We start from the raw sequence: 18,637 nt of genomic DNA on the forward strand, positions 1-18,637 counted from the left end.
AAGAGACCAAACACATTCACTGGAAGAAAAATAGCCTCTTTATTTTTTTGTCTTTTTCTTTTTTATTGGTACCGGGGATTGAACTCACGACCACACACTTGCAAGGCAGGCGCTTATGCCACTGAGCTAAATCCCCAGCCCAAGATAGCCTCATTAATAAGTGGTGCTGAAAAAACTGGTTTTCCACATGTTGAAAACTAAAACTAGATCCATATCTATCACCATGCACTAAGCTCAACTCAAAATAGATGAAGGATCTAAATATTAAAAAAGAAACACTGAATCTCCTGGAAGACAAAGTAGGTAGAAATCTTGAAGACATAGTGGTATGAAGAAAATTCACGAACAAAAATCAAACTACATGAGAAATACTTTCCAAAATCAATCACTAGGTTCTCATCTTATTAAAAATTTTTTGCATGTCAAAAGAAATCTTCCAAAAGAGTGAAAAGAAAACTCATGAGTTGGGAAAAATCTTAACTGTTCCTCAGACAAAGGACTTCTATCTAGAACATATAAAGAATTAAGAAAAATCAGGCCCCAAAAACTCAAAGACCCAACCCAAAAACGGGCATCTGAGATGAACACACATTTCTCAGCTGAAGAAATACAAATGACAAGTAAATACATGAAAACATACTGAGCATCACTGGTGTTTTGAGAAATGCAAATTAAAACAACACTGATATTCTGTCTTATTCCAGAAAGAATGGCCAGGATCAAGAAAATCCCTAATAACAAATGCTGGAGTGGTTTGGAGAAAAAGGAACTTTTCTGCACTGTTGGTGGGAGCGTAGACTGGTACAAACACTGTGCATGTCACTCTGGAGGTTCCTCAAAACCTGGGATTGGAAGTTTCATTTGATCCAGCTATTATACTTCTGGGCATCTTCCCAGAAGTATGAAAAACATTATTCCATAATGATATATGTGTTCCCATGTTTATAGCAGCACAATTTTCAATAACTAAATCTTGGAAAAAACCCAAATCCCATCAACTGAGGAATGAATAAAAAAGAGGTGGTATTTTTCTATGATGGAGTACCACTCAGCTATAAAAAAGAATCACATTGAGGATTTTATGTGTAAATGGATGTGACTTGAGATCATACTCGTGACATAAATCAAACTCAGATGTGTAAATACTGTATTGTCTCCCTAGAGTAAGAACCTGAAAGAGTGAAAAAGATACAAAATCTTTAATAAATATTGTGAAAGGTTAATAAACTCCTCAAAGGGGAAAAAATAACTCAGGGAAAAGGAGAAAAGAAGGAAAGGAAAAGAAAATGGATATAAATTTGTATATATATATATATATATATATATATATATATATATACATATACTTTGGATAGCTAAGGTGCTTGTACTATTAATTCTATTAGTTTTTGGAACAAAACAGTTAACATTTATAGGATTAGATCAATTTTGCGTGTCTAAATCTGGTAATCTGAGTATCTCTTTTGAAGATAACTGCAAAATAACAACCTTTCTTATGTTCTCACCACCTTGTTTTGAATTCCTATATTATTATTGTTTTGGATTCTTTGTTATTTGCTTGTTTTGTTTCTTGTTTTCCTTTTTTGCTTTGTTTTATTTTTCTCTCTAATACAGAAAGGATAGATGTACATGTATAGGCTTATATATGCCTAGAATTTCTCCTAAAGAGTTTATATGAATTGATTTTCTTATGTGTGATGATACGAGCAGCTACTTTGAGTAAATTGTGGTGTTATCATAGTCATTGCTAAGTTCCTATCATGTTTCAAAGTCCAATAATGCTTTTATTCTTTGTTTTTATTGGTTTTAATATGTTTTCTGTTATTTGATTTCAATATGTGTGAAGGTATGGGCAGCTATTTTGAAGACAACAAGAGATTACAGTAGCCATTGATGATTTTCTATTGTTTGGTTTTGAAGGCCTGTAATGCTTTCATTCTTTTGTTTTGGTTTTATACTGTTTTGTTTTGTTTGAATTTATTGTGTGTGAAGGTATAGACAATTATTTCGAAGAAAACAAAAGACACTGTCATAGCCACTGTTGATTTCCTGTTATCTTGTTTTGTACGGTGTTGCTTGCATTATTTTGTTCTGATCTGCTTTGTTTTGTTTTATTCTCTTCAAAATAAAATAAAATAAAAACAAATTTAACTGGGTTTCCTCTTTTGATTGCTAAGCTGGCAATGAACTTGGGCACACAGAACAAATGGGGGTTTGGAGTATGTATCTTTGTGTTCAGTTTATGGACTTCCAGATTCCTTGATTTTCCTCAGGCATATCATTTTATCCTTGACTTTTACCTGAAAAACACAGGCAGATGCAGCATAAATAAGAGACAAATGTGTACTTTTTTAAAATGAAATTTCAGAGAGTTAGGCCAGGATAAAAACTAAAATAATGATATAAAAATGAGCTTTATTTCCAACACTTCCATGTGTTAAGAGTAGACCCTGGGGACTGAAGAGCCATTAGCTATCTCCAGGTTCCAAGAATAGCATTGTGAGCATTTCTGCAATTTATTGCTTTGTTTTCATTTCCAAATTCAGGTTCCTGAACCTGCACAGGTGATTGCAAATACTGGCATTCTACGCTCTGATTCGCCATCTATATAACACTAGAAAAGAAGGGAAAGAACAAACACATTTTACTAGCTTGCATGTATTTGTATCTTTGCTTGTGGGATTTCCTCAGGCTAGGATAGTCTTGAATCTTCTTTATCAAAGCTAAACTCATTTTTTGAAGTTTAGGTTAAGAGCTAACTCTTACACGAAGCCACCACTTTATTATGTCGTCGGGCAGAACTAGCTCAATCTTCCTCTATATTTTCACAACACATTGTTTAGCACTGATCACTGTCTTGTACATTTTATTCTGCTTTATATTAAGGATAATTTACAAATTTCTCTCTTCCACTACGCTGTGAGCAACTCGCATCTAGACAGTAGATATTCATCTTCATTTATGATATGAACTCTCAGTCCCTGTGGCTCTTAGATCAAATTGTCCCTCATTCCATTATTTTAATTAGGGAAAAAGTAAAAAAAAGTCACATTTCTTGTTCACCACTGCTGAAGCCTGCATCAACTGAGTCACAAAGTCCTCCCAAAATATAAGCCATTATGAGCCAATGTTATGCTTAATAAAACACTATCTTTTGTTCCAACCAAAAGAGTGCTTGCATTGCAAGCTTTGAAAGTCTGCCTGAAGATATATCATTAAGTGCCAATCCACCAAAAGTATTGTGGAAAACCTCTAGTGTATTCCTTGGAAAAAAAATTAGCCAACTACCATTAAAGTTTATGTCAATTACCTGTTTAGAAATTTGTTCTTTCTGTCTTCATGGATAATAAGGGACTCTTATACAGCATAACCTTCCCCATCTCAGTTAGCTTCATAATCAATTGTCCAGGCTGAATCCCAGAGGCAAAGTTAGATGAGTACCCACAAACTTCTAAAACATAGATGTTGGAAGGAGACCTATGCTGATGTAGCTCTTACTTCAATCTAGTAGTCCTCAAGGGAAGAGCAATCTACTCAGTCATCAACTGGGTTTCCTTCTTTATACTCCAGACGCATCTTTGTAAATGCCAAACCTTTAAAGCCAGCACTTTAGGTCAGATAAGAGTACTGTGCAGGACCAATTAACTGGGATTCTAGGAACATAAATTTCAAAATTAATATCAGAGCATTCACCACTGCAGTTCTCTTGGTTGACTAGCATAATATTGGAGGAAGGTGCAGTAATAAGAAAAATGCTTAGCAATCTTTGCCTCTTCTTCAGCCAGGCTATCAGACAAACCTGAGTCCCCAAAGCAATTTGTCCTCATTGACACTGTTCAATGAATAAAAACTCTATACATTTGGTGAAGAAAGATGAAAAGGGGAAAATTAGATAAAGCTAGGCTGAAATTCTACCATCATATATAGAATCTCTCTATGGGAGCATTGGACAAATTAGCATCTTGAAGGACATATCTGTTTTAAGACTGTAAAATGAAGTCAGTGTGTACAACACTGAATCATAATGCATCACTGAGATGATAAATGATTCAGTACAACAGGAAGCACTCACTTAAGAATAATCCATAATGGTGAGTTGTTAGCATAGGATAACAATAACAGGCAATTTTGTCTTTTGAAATTTTTCTGTGTATTTTGAATTTTTATACGAATTAATAGCTCACATTTTATCCAACAAATACGAAATATAAAACAGTGCCTATGAGGTTGACTTTCCAGTGATTTTCTAAAATCTTTCATTCATCTTCAATCCTCTGCCAGAAATTTTCATCAGTTTCAATTTACATATCAGCTAAATTAAAAGCCTCAAGGAATATTAAAATTTTAGGGGATAGAAAAGGGTTGTGAAAAGAATTAATATGTGTTATGTAAATGTGTTAACTTTCTATGAAAAATGTAATCATGGCCGGGGGTTTAGCACAGTGGCATAAGAGCCTGCTTTGCAAATGCGAGGTCATGAGTTTGATCCCCAGCACGAAAAAAAGAAAAATGTGATCATCATGTACTACAAATGTGTACTAATAATTTTTTTAGAAATTTGTAGAGAATTAAAGGACATGAAAGCAGGTTTTGGTAAAGAAAAATAAAAACAGTGATGAAAATACTGAGTTTAGAGGGATAATATCAAAGAGCATAGGTAAGTAAATTCAGAAAAAGGAAAGACCTGAGTAAAAGTTTGGCTTACAGTAAGACTCTTGGTTAAAAACAGTAATTATTTTGTACTGACTATGTGGCACCAACAATGATATGCCTTTTACATGGGTTGTTTCATGTAACCTCCACAGTTACCCTCTGAGGTCATTATAATTTCTATCCCTATTTTGCAGATAAAAATATCAAAGCATATAGAGTTTATATATATTGTAAGGTCACTTATTGGCAGAGATACAATTTGGACACTTGCCAAGTGGATCTGACACCTGTGTTGATATCTGGTACATATTGATAGCAAATATGTGCTAAGGTTCTATGACATGGTTCTAAGCTCATGAATGATCTCATAATGATTCTCTAACAACCATCGACACAAAAGTCATTATGTTCATCTCATTTGATAGACTAAGAAACAGTGTTTTGGAGTGAAGTTACTTGCTCAAGTTACACAGCAAATCAGACACAGTCAAGATCTGAACCTATGCACTTTGTATCTGCAAACTTCACTCATAACAGCTTACATGTTTTTTTTGTCTTTTTGAGATGGGGGTCTCTCTATGCAGCTCAGGCTGGCCTTGAGCTCACTTTGTTGCCCAGGCTGGTCTTGAACTCGCAAGGATCCTCCCACCTCAGCCTCCTGAGTGCTGGGATTACAGGCGTGAGCCACCACGCCTGGCTTTTTCTTAACAGCTTACTTATACTGTCTCTCCAGATAACACAAGTATTATTAACCATATCTAACAGACAAGCATTTGATGTCCAGTGACTCAAGTACCACTCACAAGAAACTGGCCCTAAATCTAGAATCCCTGTATTATCTAACTTGACACTATTTCAGAAGTGACAGATGAGCGTAAGGTCCTAGAAGGCACAAGTTCTTGCCAAACACATCTATGTATTATTGAGGTAAACATTTTATACTTTCATAACCCTTGTAATAGCTTAAGTAACTCAGGGTAGATTTTTGTTTGTTTGTTTTTGGTACCTGGGATCAAACTCATGATGTCGTGTTTGCCAGGCAGGTGCTTATGTCACTGAGCTAAACCAGCCCTATCCAGGTGGTTTTTAAACACTAGAACTTGGCTTTCTAAGACATGTGGAATAAAAAAGTGGCAAATTTTACTACCTTTTTGAATTTTTAAAATGAGGCACAAAGATATTAAACAAGACAAATCTCAAGATTTGTTGCCATGTGCTTAAACTAGAGGTTCTACACAGTAGGACTGATTATAAAAACATGATGGTAAAATTTTTCCCTAAGTCTGCCAATTTTTTCTTTCATCTCTCTAATAATCTTTATGCTCTTTCTTTGATTCTTTCTTTTCCTGCTCAAGTGGCCTATGTTAAAAAGACTTGTTTTAGCTTTGTAACATAGATCAGATCCATACTCTGTCAGTCTTTTTTCACATCCCTCACCCCAGAAATAACCTGGGTCCTATTTCAATAGGGACTGTATACAGTTATACATGAACACAATCTGAAGACTTGGAAATATCACGTCTGAAAATAGATATGATGGGTATAAAAGTACCAGGGTGTTAAAATAGATGTAAGAAGACACAAGAGTAAGGTGATCAACCATCGCCGTTTGTTCAGAGTCAAAGGGTTTCCTAGAACATAGGGCTTTTGGTGTTAAAACCAAGAAAGGATAAACTGAAACAAGTTGGTAACCCAAAGAGTATTGTTTATAATTATCAACTAACTGGCAAAATACCCTAAAGTTTCATCAATATGGTAGTGTTTAGGTAAATTGTGGAACATCATTTTGTAGCATACTCACTGATATTAAAAAGAATGAAGTAATTTTATATATTAAATACAAATGATGACTACAGGAATTTTTAAATGAAAACTAAAACTGCAATATACTATTTTTTTTTTTTTTGGTCTTTTTCCTTTTTATCAGTACCGGGGATCGAACTCACGACTGCTTGCTTGCAAGGCAGGCGCTTATGCCGCTGAGCTAAACCTCCAGCCTCAATATACTATTTTTGTGAAAACTTTTTAAAAGACAACTAAAGTTAAAAAAATGATATCAATTGTCTATTAAGCCCAATTATAAATGTGAAAAGAAAATAAATTGGCACTTTAAAAATCCATCTTCTACTGGATAATGTGGAGATGATTTGTTCATTTTGAGAGGTCATTAGGACAATTACTAGATGTCATTATTACCTCAGGTCTAAGAATTTTGAAAAGTTTGTCCTAAATACAGAAAAGAATAGAGAATTCTGGAAAAACTTACAGTTCTAGTGTTATATAATACCAGAAATTCTGATTATTTAAAGACAAATGGAAAGCATGAATCACAATGAAAATGAGCAGAAATTAATTTATTTTAAAGTGCTCCATAAAGAAAATTTAAATGTACTTGCTGCTTATGGAAGTCAAGAGAAAAATTAAAATGCATGTAAAATAATGCTTTGCCAATGAAGAGAAGTTTTTAAAAAATAAATGTAGAGCTTTTTGAAGTGAATAGTGGCATATATCTTTGATATGAACAAATTCATTGTATACTACATATGGAAAAATGTTATTAGAAAACCATTTCAGAGAATAAACACTATTCAGTACAAAAATTGCATTTTGTAAGTAAAATATGTAATACAATTTGTCAAAACTGGTGGAGTCATCATTGTCTCAAAACATGTCTTCCTTGATTGCCAAAGGGCCTCAATATACAAAGAAAAGAGTAGACGTTAACTACACCAAAATCACATTGATGGTTCTTACTGCTTAATAGGCATCTGGCTATTTCAGTTTTCACTTAATAAGTACATTTTTACGTTTTCCAAATTTACAACTTATACATAGCTCCTATACATCCCTGGAGGGACCATGAAGTAAAGGATTCCCCCAATACAAGGTTGGTAGACGTGTAAATGAGGGACACCTTTTAAAGAAGAAATTAGCTATATTAATAAAATTTTAGTATCTTTAGTGCAATAATTTTACTTCTTTGTAAAGACAGGTATATATATGAAGGCAATCATTTCAGTGTTGTTGTAACACCACATAACAACTCAGTGTTCATGGGTTATGATATTAGTTAAATAAATTAAGGAATATCCATGCTGAGGAAAAAAACCAAAGATACTTCAAAGAACAAGGTAGACAGTATAACAAATGACATGGAAGTCTCTCTATAATATGTGGTCAAAACAAAAAATTTAGAATGATGTGTGTCTGGTCATATTTCTTATATGTATACAAATACACACTTGTATGTGCATGAAAAATTGTATGGATGTAAAAACTAAGATCTTAACATTGATTGCTTTCACAGAGAAATGAGAGGATAAGATTTTCACTTTACTTCATAGATTTACATAGTTCTTAAGATTTTCTTTTTAAATCATAAGCCTGTATAAACTTGTAAAAATCATTTTAGCTCTAAGTAATTATCCAAAAAGAGAATGAATACATCATGACTACATATGTAATACTTAAACAATAAAAATGACTCTATTATAGTCATACACATCAGCATGGGTGAATCTCACAAACAATATTCAGCAAAAACATTTCAGAAAAATAAACAATGTGGATTCATGTATGCAAAGATACAAAACATGCATAAAACTTAAATATCATTGCATTGAGATGCATACATGAAGAACAAGGGGATGGCCAACACAAATTTCAGAATAGCAGTCACTTCTAAAGAATAGAAAGGAAACCCCAGCCACTTCAAATCTTCATTACATTCTCCTTCCTGGCCTAGGTAGTGAGTAAATGGGTGCTCATTTTATTAGATTTCCTTAAGCAATATGAAAATGTTATATCTGCCCTCATATATGTGATCATTTTCATACACACAAATTATATTATAGATTTATTAATTAAATTTTTAGAAAAAAGAATTGATGTTATCCTGAAAAGTCATTACGTACACAGTCAGGTACACTAATTCATGTTAAACAGTAGAAGCTGATGTGAACCACAAAATCTGACCTGAGGGGCAGATGCAATCTGGCTAATTCTCTATAGCAATGCAAAACGTTACCACCAAGGAATAAGTGAATAGCCTTTTAGATTTTTTTTTTGTCTTTTTCCTTTTTATTGGTACCAGGGATCGAACTCACGATTGCCTGCTTGCAAGGCAGGTGCTTAGGCCGCTGAGCTAAATCCCCAGTCCCAGCCTTTTAGATTTTAAACAGCAGAGAGAAGAGGGGACTATTTGGGGGTGATTTGAGGGTAGGGGCATCCTGGTATTCCCACATTACATCACAGTACATAAGGAACAAATACCTTCGCCTGGAGGATTTGAAAGACATCAGTGACTATAAAAAATGCTAATATATGAGTTGTTTTTTTAAACTAAAACTTCAATATTGAGGCTTAATTGCAGTATTGGCACTTGGTAATAAATAAGTGGATTTTGTGTTACAGTTTGGGCACTGGTCTCTAAAAGGTTCATCATTATTGGACTATATGCAGGATTAGTGCCAGGAAATCACTGTAAAATCTGATGTGCTGACTCCAGATATCTCCATAAAGGGCTTCCGGGATGAACAGTAAAGTCCGATAATAACAATTGTCTTAATTAAATTGAGCCCAAGTATCTGAATTGGCTGTCCTATGATAACATGATTTTGGCCATGTATATTCTACCATGGAGCATTATACTGTGAATTCCTATTCATTAAATATGACTTAAACAACACCAATCACTCCATCACTTTCACTCCACTCACCAAGGAATAAAAGAAAATGGAAAATAAAAAGAGGTTTTAATTTGCTCAGACATCTTGGTTTTATGGAAATGATTTTTAAAAGCCTACATCCTTCAATTATACTTTCCCCCTAGTAATTAAAGTATGCCAATACATAAGGGCAGAATTCTTTTATATTATTTAATGAGGAAGAGAAGGGATCAGGCACTCAGTCTCCTATTCATCAGCCTGAAATGGAAAGCAACCACAAGACAGAGAAACCCATCTGTCTTTATTAAGAATTGGCACCCAGCGAGTGCAGAATAAAGAAAAGCTGATTTAGTAAATGGCCGTTCCCATTCTTCAAAATGAAAGAAAATTTACTGCATGGTCAGCAAGAAAAAATAATCCATTCAGAGAAACTGTTACATTAGGATTATTTAAAGAGAAAGAGCTTTTCAATGACATTAGAAAGGATAAGAATTTCTGCCTAATAATAAATTACAAAGAAAGAAAAAAATCTCCAAGCCATGGTTGCCTTTTCTTCCTTTAAGGCTCCTCCCCCTCTTGACCTACTTGCATCTTTTTCTTAAGACTACAAACATGACTAGGCTCCACTCAAATTTGTCACTGGTTTCAATTTTAGTACATATACTGCCAAACTGAACCTCCCTTCACTATTTCAATTAAAATTAATTCCACAGTGGGATTAATTTCATTAATTTCTTCCTTTCTGTATTACGTCTCACTCGATCTCTTTATCAAATCATTTATGTAGGGAAGGTTAATGAATTCATCAGCTTTCACTACTATAATGAAGAACTAGAGACAAAAGCTTATAAAGAAAAATATTTAGTTAGCTGAGTTTTAGAGGTTCAAAGTCCAGATTGTGTAGAACAAGGTTAACAGGGTTGAGCCTTGACTGCATCACCTTATGGTATGGATGGCAAGGGAATTGCCATCACTGTACATGTGACATCATGCAAATGATTCCATTTTGAACCAGAAACAAAGAGAAAGAGGATGAGCTTTGTCCTGCAATTGTTTTCAAGGACACACTCCCAATGACCTCAGGACCCCTGTTAGGCACATATCGTAATGGTTCTACCATGTCCCACTAGCATCACACTGCAGACCAAAACTTCAATTACGGACCTTTTGGGAACACTTATCCAAATCCTAGGAGTTTTTTCATGTAGTTCCCTTCTGTCTATATTCTAAATTGCATGTCTGCCATACTGCTACATGAATTATCTTCTTCATCTACTTTCCAACTTCCTTAAGCTTTCATCCATTAATGGCCATTTTCCCATTTTTTTCATCATTGTAAGTTTATCTTTTGTGTTCCTTTGCTATTTTAAGGTGGTGAGGCAATACTTGCATGTAAATCTCTGGCTCATTTTTTAACTTATTTAAATACAAAATTTATGTCAAATAAAGCTAGAGCTCTCACTTTGCTATCCTTTCCACTTCTTTTTGAAGTACAGCACCACTTAAGAGCATCAGTCTCATTCCTATAATAGAATCCAGCTGATTTGATAATAAAAGACCATTTTATAGTTTAAAGGACTAAAACATTTGAACAATAACCTTCTAAAGCAGAATTTCTGTTCATATTCCAAGAGTATCTGATATGTTGTTTAGTACAATCAGTTCAATAGGCACGTGTGTGTTTACATCCCAGGAGTAGAGTGGTTCTAAAGCTGGGGCTTGTTGATAATACTTATTTCCAGACCTCAAATCAGGTCTGTGATAGGACCAGTGTCCTTTATTTTGAAAGGCTCTCCTGGGTGAAAAGCACAGCCATGGTTAAGAACCACTGGAATCTCTACCTGACATCTCTATAGAGAAGCCACGAGTAATCATGACAAATGGTAAAAACCAGACAATTGCTGGGCATTGTCACATGTCTCTTTGTCCTTCTCAACTCTGGTCTTCTTTGTAGGCATCATACCTCAATAAAGTCACCAAAATATATCTTGCTTAAGCTGTAACTGGAACAACTTTCTCCTCACCCATTCCTTCTAGTTATGCCTAAAAGACCAATTCCAATCCTGGAGAAATTTCATCCTGTCTAAATCCTGTAATATATATATTTCCAGCTTGCCAACTAATCAAAATAATTCTGAGACTGGTTTTTACAAATACAGTACATATTGTTGTTCATGTATAAAAACTTAAGAACTTTTTCATTTGTCAACATAATTCATAATCTGGTTCTAATACATAATCAAAAATTTAGAGGTAATTATAACTAAAGCTAGAGAGATTTATGACAAAATGTCAGACTGTATCAATAAAGGTACCTCAGAGCCAATGTTTTACAATTGTTATCTCTTAGAAAAAATTTCTAAATTTATCCTCAGCTTGAAAGCTCATACTTTGATTATACATGCCTTTGTATACATATTTGGATTCTACATGCTTCAATTAAAATTTGTTGTTGCCTAAAAGGTGCCAAACCCCAAGTAATCAAACAGATGAAACCAATAAAAATATGCTAGATTCCTTTTACTAGGATCCACCAGATCTTGTCCAGAGAAAAGGTTATGCATATGGAGGCCTTAACTAACTAGACTCAACAGGCCTTAAATGACAATGCAGTTGGTCACTCTCTCTTAAAAAAATAAATTAATAAGACAGGTCAGCACTGGGTGTGGTGGCACATTGTTGTAATCTCAGCACTCAGGAGACTGAGGCAGGAAAACTATTGCAAGAGACAAGCCTGGGCTACAAAGTGAGCCCAAGGCCAGCCTGAACTGCACAGTGAGACCCTGTCTCAAAAATAAATAAATAAATAGATAATAAAAAACAGGTCATCTTCCAAAATCAGATGGCATCAGACATTCTAATAGCAGTGCAGGGTGGTACTTGTGCAATTGTAAAAACTAAATGTTGTGTGTACATTCCAGAACCTTTTGCTAATATCTCAATAGCAGTTCAAGATATTAGATGACAAATCAATGACATGTCAGGCTCTAAAATTCCCTGAACCTTATCCTTATCCTCCTTCTGGAAAGCCACTACTAGCTCCTCTTGGTGGAAATCTTTGTTAATTGTACTCATAATTCATCCTATTGATTGTACTATTTGGGCCATGCATACTTAATTGTTTCTTTACCTATGTCTCCTATAGACTTAAAGCTATACACCTACCCAAGACAAAAATGCCTGGTGTCTATGGAGGGACTTTAGATAGACCCTCTGCAGAGTATCCCTGACTGCTGATCAATAACTATGACCCTCTTCAGCCTGAAGAAACCAGATTGGTCATCTCTGATTTCTCCCGCAGGACAGTTTGGATTACTTCTTCAGAGGGAAAATTGTTACAGGCAGCTGAGTTATATAGCAATATTATAGGTAGTCAGACAGGGCTAGGTCCTCAAAGGAGCCAGTGCAGAAACCAGATACCTTGCAACCAGATACCTTGTACCTCCCACTGCAGGCCAGATCTCCAGACAAAAGATCAAACAAATACACCCACAGCCTAAGGATTGATATTCTAAGTAGGTCTCTATCACCCTGAGGAAGCCAGGAGTCACCATTTCAACTCCCTACAGGAAGAATTATTGTTCTATATTGGCCTGCTTGCTAGGAGACTGGCTTCCCCATTTGTCACTGATTTAATCAATTTTACCTGAACAATTAATCTTATTGGTTGATCATAGTTCTGTTTCATCTCATGCCTACCTTGCAAGTTCCCATGCTTTCCCCAACTTAGAGCTGCCTAACCTTATGGTTTTGTTCTCCAAAGTGCCCAAAAAAAGACAGAGTTCTCATCAACCCACTTGGGATGCCCCTTTCCTCTGACAAAAGCTTTCTTTCTCTCAATAAATATTTTCTGCTCTTTAAAAAAAAAAGAACCATTGGAACAGCAGTAATAGCAAGTTTGGGCCATTTCCATTCCCTCCTATTTCTCATTTCAATCTCTATTCTTGGTGACTCCATACATACATGACAGGTTTAGATGGGTGTTTTTAATAGAGTACTTCCTGCATGGCTAATCTAGCCTTTCAATCCATACTAGTTCAATAAAAAAAAAACCTACCAAGCCATTCTGTGATGAGTAAACTCGCTTGAGGTCTTTAATGTGATTGATGAAGATGGGAACATTACCTCATCTAATCATTATATGTAGTCCAAGCCAGAGGTTGCCATACTTTCTAAATATCTAAATCTATCACAACAATGTAAGACATTACATCATACTGGTGCTAGAGCCTAGTCCCTGAAAGGATTTTGGCCCAGACAGGAAACTGTAGCCAGAAAAGCCTTGGAGGCAGAACCAAGGGGCTCTATCTTCCCCACCCCTAGGAATTTACCTCTGGTGCCAAAAGAATACCAATGGGCTACCTGTGCATCCCTAATGCCCCTCAGGCAACACCCCCAACCTAAGCTACATGTATGCCTCCACTCTGCGTGTTCCATAGAGAGAGATCACCGATGGTGTGTGTGTGTGTGTGTCTTAAAGTCATTTATATTTCATACTTCTTATCTTTTCAGCTGCCACCGCCCCACAATTCTATCAGTCCCTCCCAGAAAATTCTTCTATAAGAATGAAACAACTACTTGAATTTGGGCAATGTATGCTAAGATTTATTAGGAGAAAGGAAGTGCTTTTACAGGGGCAAACTGGAGGTTTAATTAAGCCAACCAAACATTATTGATTCACTGCTTTATTTTTAATATCTGCACACTCTTTTAGAGTTTGAATTTTCACCACCAGGGAATTAAAAAATCAGTCAAATAGAGCTGCTAATTTGCAAAATGTAGTTCTTAGACATAGTGTCTGTACTAAGGCAGGAATATAACACAGTTGCTAAAAATACAATTTTGGAGTCAGAGACACTTGGTTAATTAAGGGTCTAGGCTCCATTACTTCCTAGTTTTGTAACACTGAGGAAACTATTTTTTTTGAGACAGGGATTTGTTATGTAGTCTAGGCTAGCCTTGAATTCAGTATGTAGTTCATGCTGGCCCCAAACTCGCAGTGATCCTTCTGCCTCCACCTCCCAAGTGCTGGGAATACTGATGTATGCCACCATACCTGGCTATTTAACTTCTCTAAGATTTAGTTTCCTCCTTCTGTTGTTTCTAATGGGAGTCAAACTCACTTAAATTTTGGTGTATCTGTACAGATAGCTACCCCTGCCTTAAATACTATTCACTTCTTTTAACTGTAAATGCAACTCATTCTGTAGGTCTCAAATTAACATTGCATCTTCCCAGAAAGAGTTTGATATTGCTCTTCTGTGTCTCTTCTTCAACTGTCCTAAAAATATCTTCACTCATAATTAACTGTGTTAATTGGTGGTTTATAAAAGTTGTTTCTTTCAAAGCTTAGAAACCATCAAAGCAGGGCCCATAGGCCAAATATAATTTATGACTTCTTTTTTCACAGCTCACAAAGTAAGGATAATTGTTACATTTTTAAAGAGTTAGTGAAAAGGGAAGGAAATGAAACAGAGATCACGTGTGTTCTGCAAAGTCTAAAATATTTACTATCTGGTTCTTTGGGGTGAAGGAGCTTACTCCTGCTGTAGACTATAAGCAATTTAAGAGCAAGGATTATTTTTCATTTCACTGTATGTCCTATTCCTAGCAAAATGCCTGGTACATAATATACACTCTGGTGCTTATTGAATGAAAGAATGAATTAGTGAGTGTAGCCGATATTTTTTCAAGACTCCCAATTCTCAATAAAATGTACACTACCAGAATAGATTTTCTTTAATGCTACATGGAAATGTGGACAGATTAGATAATTTTTCTGCTTATATCTTTAAGAATAAACAGCTCGGGCTGGGGATTTAGCTCAATGGCATAAGTGCATAAGTGCCTCCCTTGCAAGTACATGGCCATGAGTTCGATCCCCAGTACCAAGAAAAAAAAAAAAAAAGAATAAACAGCTCATTCTAAGTGATATATCGAACCTAATTCAGTAATCAGTACGTATACAATCTAAGATACTAATCAAGTTCTTCAGTCTTTACTCAAAGAAAGCATCTCCTTCCCTTCCCAATCCTAAAACCAGTAGACTATGGCTAACTGCCTTTAGAGAAAAAGGACAGCGATTTTTTCCTCCTTCTTCTCACTTTGTTGCTCCTACCTGTACCCTCACAAGGATAGAAGCAGGAATATAGAAAAGAGGGAACGGAATTAGTCATTTTTTCCTTTTGACTTCCCACTGTTCAGCTCTCTGGCCTCCTCAGAATAAAATACAGCTTTAGTACTCTGCTTTTTTTTTTTTTTTTTTTTTTTTTTTTTTTTTTTTGTCTTTTTCCTTTTTATCGGTACCGGGGATCGAACTCACAACTGCCTGCTTCCAAGGCAGGCGCTTATACCGCTGAGCTAAACCTCCAGTCCCAGTATTCTGCTTTTTTACCATGCAGGTAAATAGTAAGATCTAGGGAAATATCCCCTCACTAGGCTTGATGTGTAGAAGTAGTATCCCCCAAACCTATCACTTCTACGGAAGATGGAGTAGCATCTTAGCTTGACAAAAATCTCTCTGCAAAGAAACGTTTTCAACAATTTTTATTCCCACTTCCATCCATTATCAGATGCCTTTTTGTTCCTTGATACTGCCATAAGATAAAAAAAAATAAATAAATAGGAAGGAGAAAAGAAACTCAATTGTTTTGTCTCCCTTATTAGCTAAATCTCTAGATCCCTGCTCAGCTGTACATGCAGGAATGTTAAAACATTTAAGAGGTGCCTGTAATATAAAGCTTATTAGCTCTAAATTTACCCAGTTTATTACATCCTCTTCAAGACTGAGGACACTGAGGGCTGGGGATATAGCTCAGCAGTACAATGTCTGTCTGGCAAGCACAAGGTTGTGAGTTTGATTCCTGGTACCAAAAATTAAACACGTACATTTTTTTAAATTAGAAAAAGAAAATAAAAAAATAAAAGAGGACATAGAAAAAGGAATTTTTTTCAAGATTTACAGGAATATCCAAGAACTATATTTTACAAAGCCCAGTTCCAGACTCCCATTCTGGAGCAATGTCTTGATGTCTTCAGCCATTGGGCTGGGATTTAGCTCAGCGGCATAATACCTGCCTGGTAAGTGCAAGGTTGTGAGTTCAGTCCCCGGTACCAAAAAAAAAAAAAAAAAAAAAAAAAGTCTCCAACCATTGTTCTCAAACTGTAACCACCTTGATTCCAGGAAAAGCAGACCCTCACAGACTACCCTCTGATGAGATCACCCTCGTAAAACTAAAAACTAAATTGCCCCCAAGCCATAAGGCTTCCTCCAGAGCTGAAACTTGGAACCAGAACTGAGGTGACTGGTCAGATCTTGGCACATCTCAGCCAATCCCAAATATTGGCCTCCTGTTTTTGTGAGCAGGTCAGTCTGAATCCTCCCATCAGATGGGGCCTCCTGCAGTTACTTAAATTGGAGGCCATTCCCTATTCTCCCTTACTTTCTAGTTCTGCTTAATAAATCTGCCTGTGCTGCACAATGGCATGTCCAGAAACTCTTTTTTCATGGTAAGAGTAAAGAACTACTCATCGAGGATAGCTCAATGGCATAAGTGCCTGCCTGGCAAGTGCAAAGTCATGAGTTTCATCCCTTGTACAAAAAAATAAATAAAAATAAAAATAAAAAGAACTACCCATTGGACTAAATTGGGTCCCCATCACCTCTTGGGGGACTTCCTCATACCCTGTTTGGTAATGAACCTATTCTAGAACATTTCTCTTGTAAATTCTGCATATGATGACTTGGTTTTATAATTTTTTAACCTATTATAAAGTACCTACTATGTCTTCTTAGAATTTTAATATCATGCTCCATAACTCTTATTTTTATACTTAAGTAAGAAAAGATAAACTATCCCTGGTAAAACCTCCAATTAAATTCAAGCAGCCTAATCCTCTTTTGACATCTAAAAATTTGACACAATATTAGCATTTACTGAGAATTTATAAAGCATGATTTGGAGACAAATTCTCATATAATCCCTCTTTTATAATTTCCTTTGCTTTAAAGATAAGAAAGTTGAGTCTTAGAGAAATTAATTTTAGGGTAATCAAGGAAATAGAAATCAAAGCTGAGGCAAGGTCTACATGATTTTAAAGTTTCTTGTCTTTCTGCTCTACCATGATCTCTGAGCTTTTCCACCAAATTATGCAAAATGGCAGAGAACAGAGAACAGAGAACATAAATCCCTGGAAATGTCTGAGTAGCCCAAAAAAATCTCATACCAAGAACAAAATTTCTAGGGGCTGGGGATTTAGCTCAGTGGCATAAGTGCCTGCCTTGCAAACAGGCAGTCATGAGTTCGATCCCTGGTACCGATAAAAACAAAAAAGACAAAAAAAAAAAAAAAAAAAAAAAAAGAACAAAATTTCTCTGTAGTCTCATGTTTGATCATAAAAATACATGCAAAATTTGCATTTTATTCTACAATGTATCTATTATAAAAAGTTTTAAATGATCACTTAAAAGATCTATGTTCTTCCTGTCCAAGCACCCAAGTAAAAACGTACTGGGCTTATTGCATACTTTCATGAATCTTGGGTACAGTACTTCAGTTTGAGAAATTCCAGCATACTCTACTGTTTGAGAAACTAGGTACTAGACCATGCTGGTGAGGCACTAAGGATTTCAAGGAGAGCCTCAACTCATTATAGCTACTGAGATGAGGCAAAGGAAAAGACAAAAGTTACAGGAGTTGTTAAGGAGACTGTGGAAATAAAGGGAAAATTAATACAGCAATTTCTTAAAGATTGACAAGACATACAATTATTGACAATACAATAATTAACAATACAATAATTATTGTTACCATAATAAAAATTGTTGACGGTCAGATGTTGTTTGATAAACAATGCACAAATGATGGTATGATGTTGAAGAAGCGATGTGAGTCATTTCATTGTCCTTAACCTGGAGACCATGGAAAACAGAAATTAAGTATTTCTGAGGGAAGAAAAAGGTCCATAGTTTTCTTTTTTCTTTTCTTTTTTTTTTTTTTTGTCTTTTTCATTGGTACCGGGGATCGAACTCACAACCACCTGCTTCCAAGGCAGGTGCTTATGCCACTAAGCTAAATCCCCAGCCCCAAAGGTCCATAGTTTTCATTAGATAGTGTAACACATCCAAGACTCACAAAGTTCAAGTAATACTGCTGCAGAGAAAAGAACAAAAACCTTGGGATAACTCTGCTTTGTTTTTAAATGTTGGTGCCAGGCTCACTAAACTGCACAACAGACTTTCTCTTTGAGATGCAGTTTTCCCGTTTGTAAAATGAGGAATTCAAGTCATAGAGTTGTTGTGAGAATTAAATGAAGTT

At 35.5% G+C, this 18,637-nt stretch overlaps 1 protein-coding gene across 6 annotated transcripts in view; it reads right to left on the reverse strand.

The window, feature by feature from the left end:
* The window catches only part of Dcx (doublecortin), a 349,437-nt gene that overhangs the window by 247,781 nt on the left and 83,019 nt on the right, over positions 1–18,637 (reverse strand). For 4 of the 6 annotated variants that reach the window (XR_010046622.1, XM_063246295.1, XM_063246293.1 and 1 more), the window contains exon 5: positions 18,131–18,231. The exons of 1 other annotated variant lie outside the window; for it this stretch is intronic. The gene's annotated coding sequence lies outside the window, so the exon portion shown is untranslated. Of the gene's footprint in view, positions 1–19; positions 2,301–18,130; positions 18,232–18,637 lie in introns of those variants that run through there. One more of the 6 variants, XR_010046623.1, reaches the window with a different exon arrangement.

The sequence above is a fragment of the Cavia porcellus genome, unplaced genomic scaffold (assembly GCF_034190915.1).
Source record: "Cavia porcellus strain 051 isolate PalLab524CR breed Dunkin Hartley unplaced genomic scaffold, mCavPor4.1 scaffold_3, whole genome shotgun sequence".
NCBI lineage: Eukaryota > Metazoa > Chordata > Mammalia > Rodentia > Caviidae > Cavia > Cavia porcellus.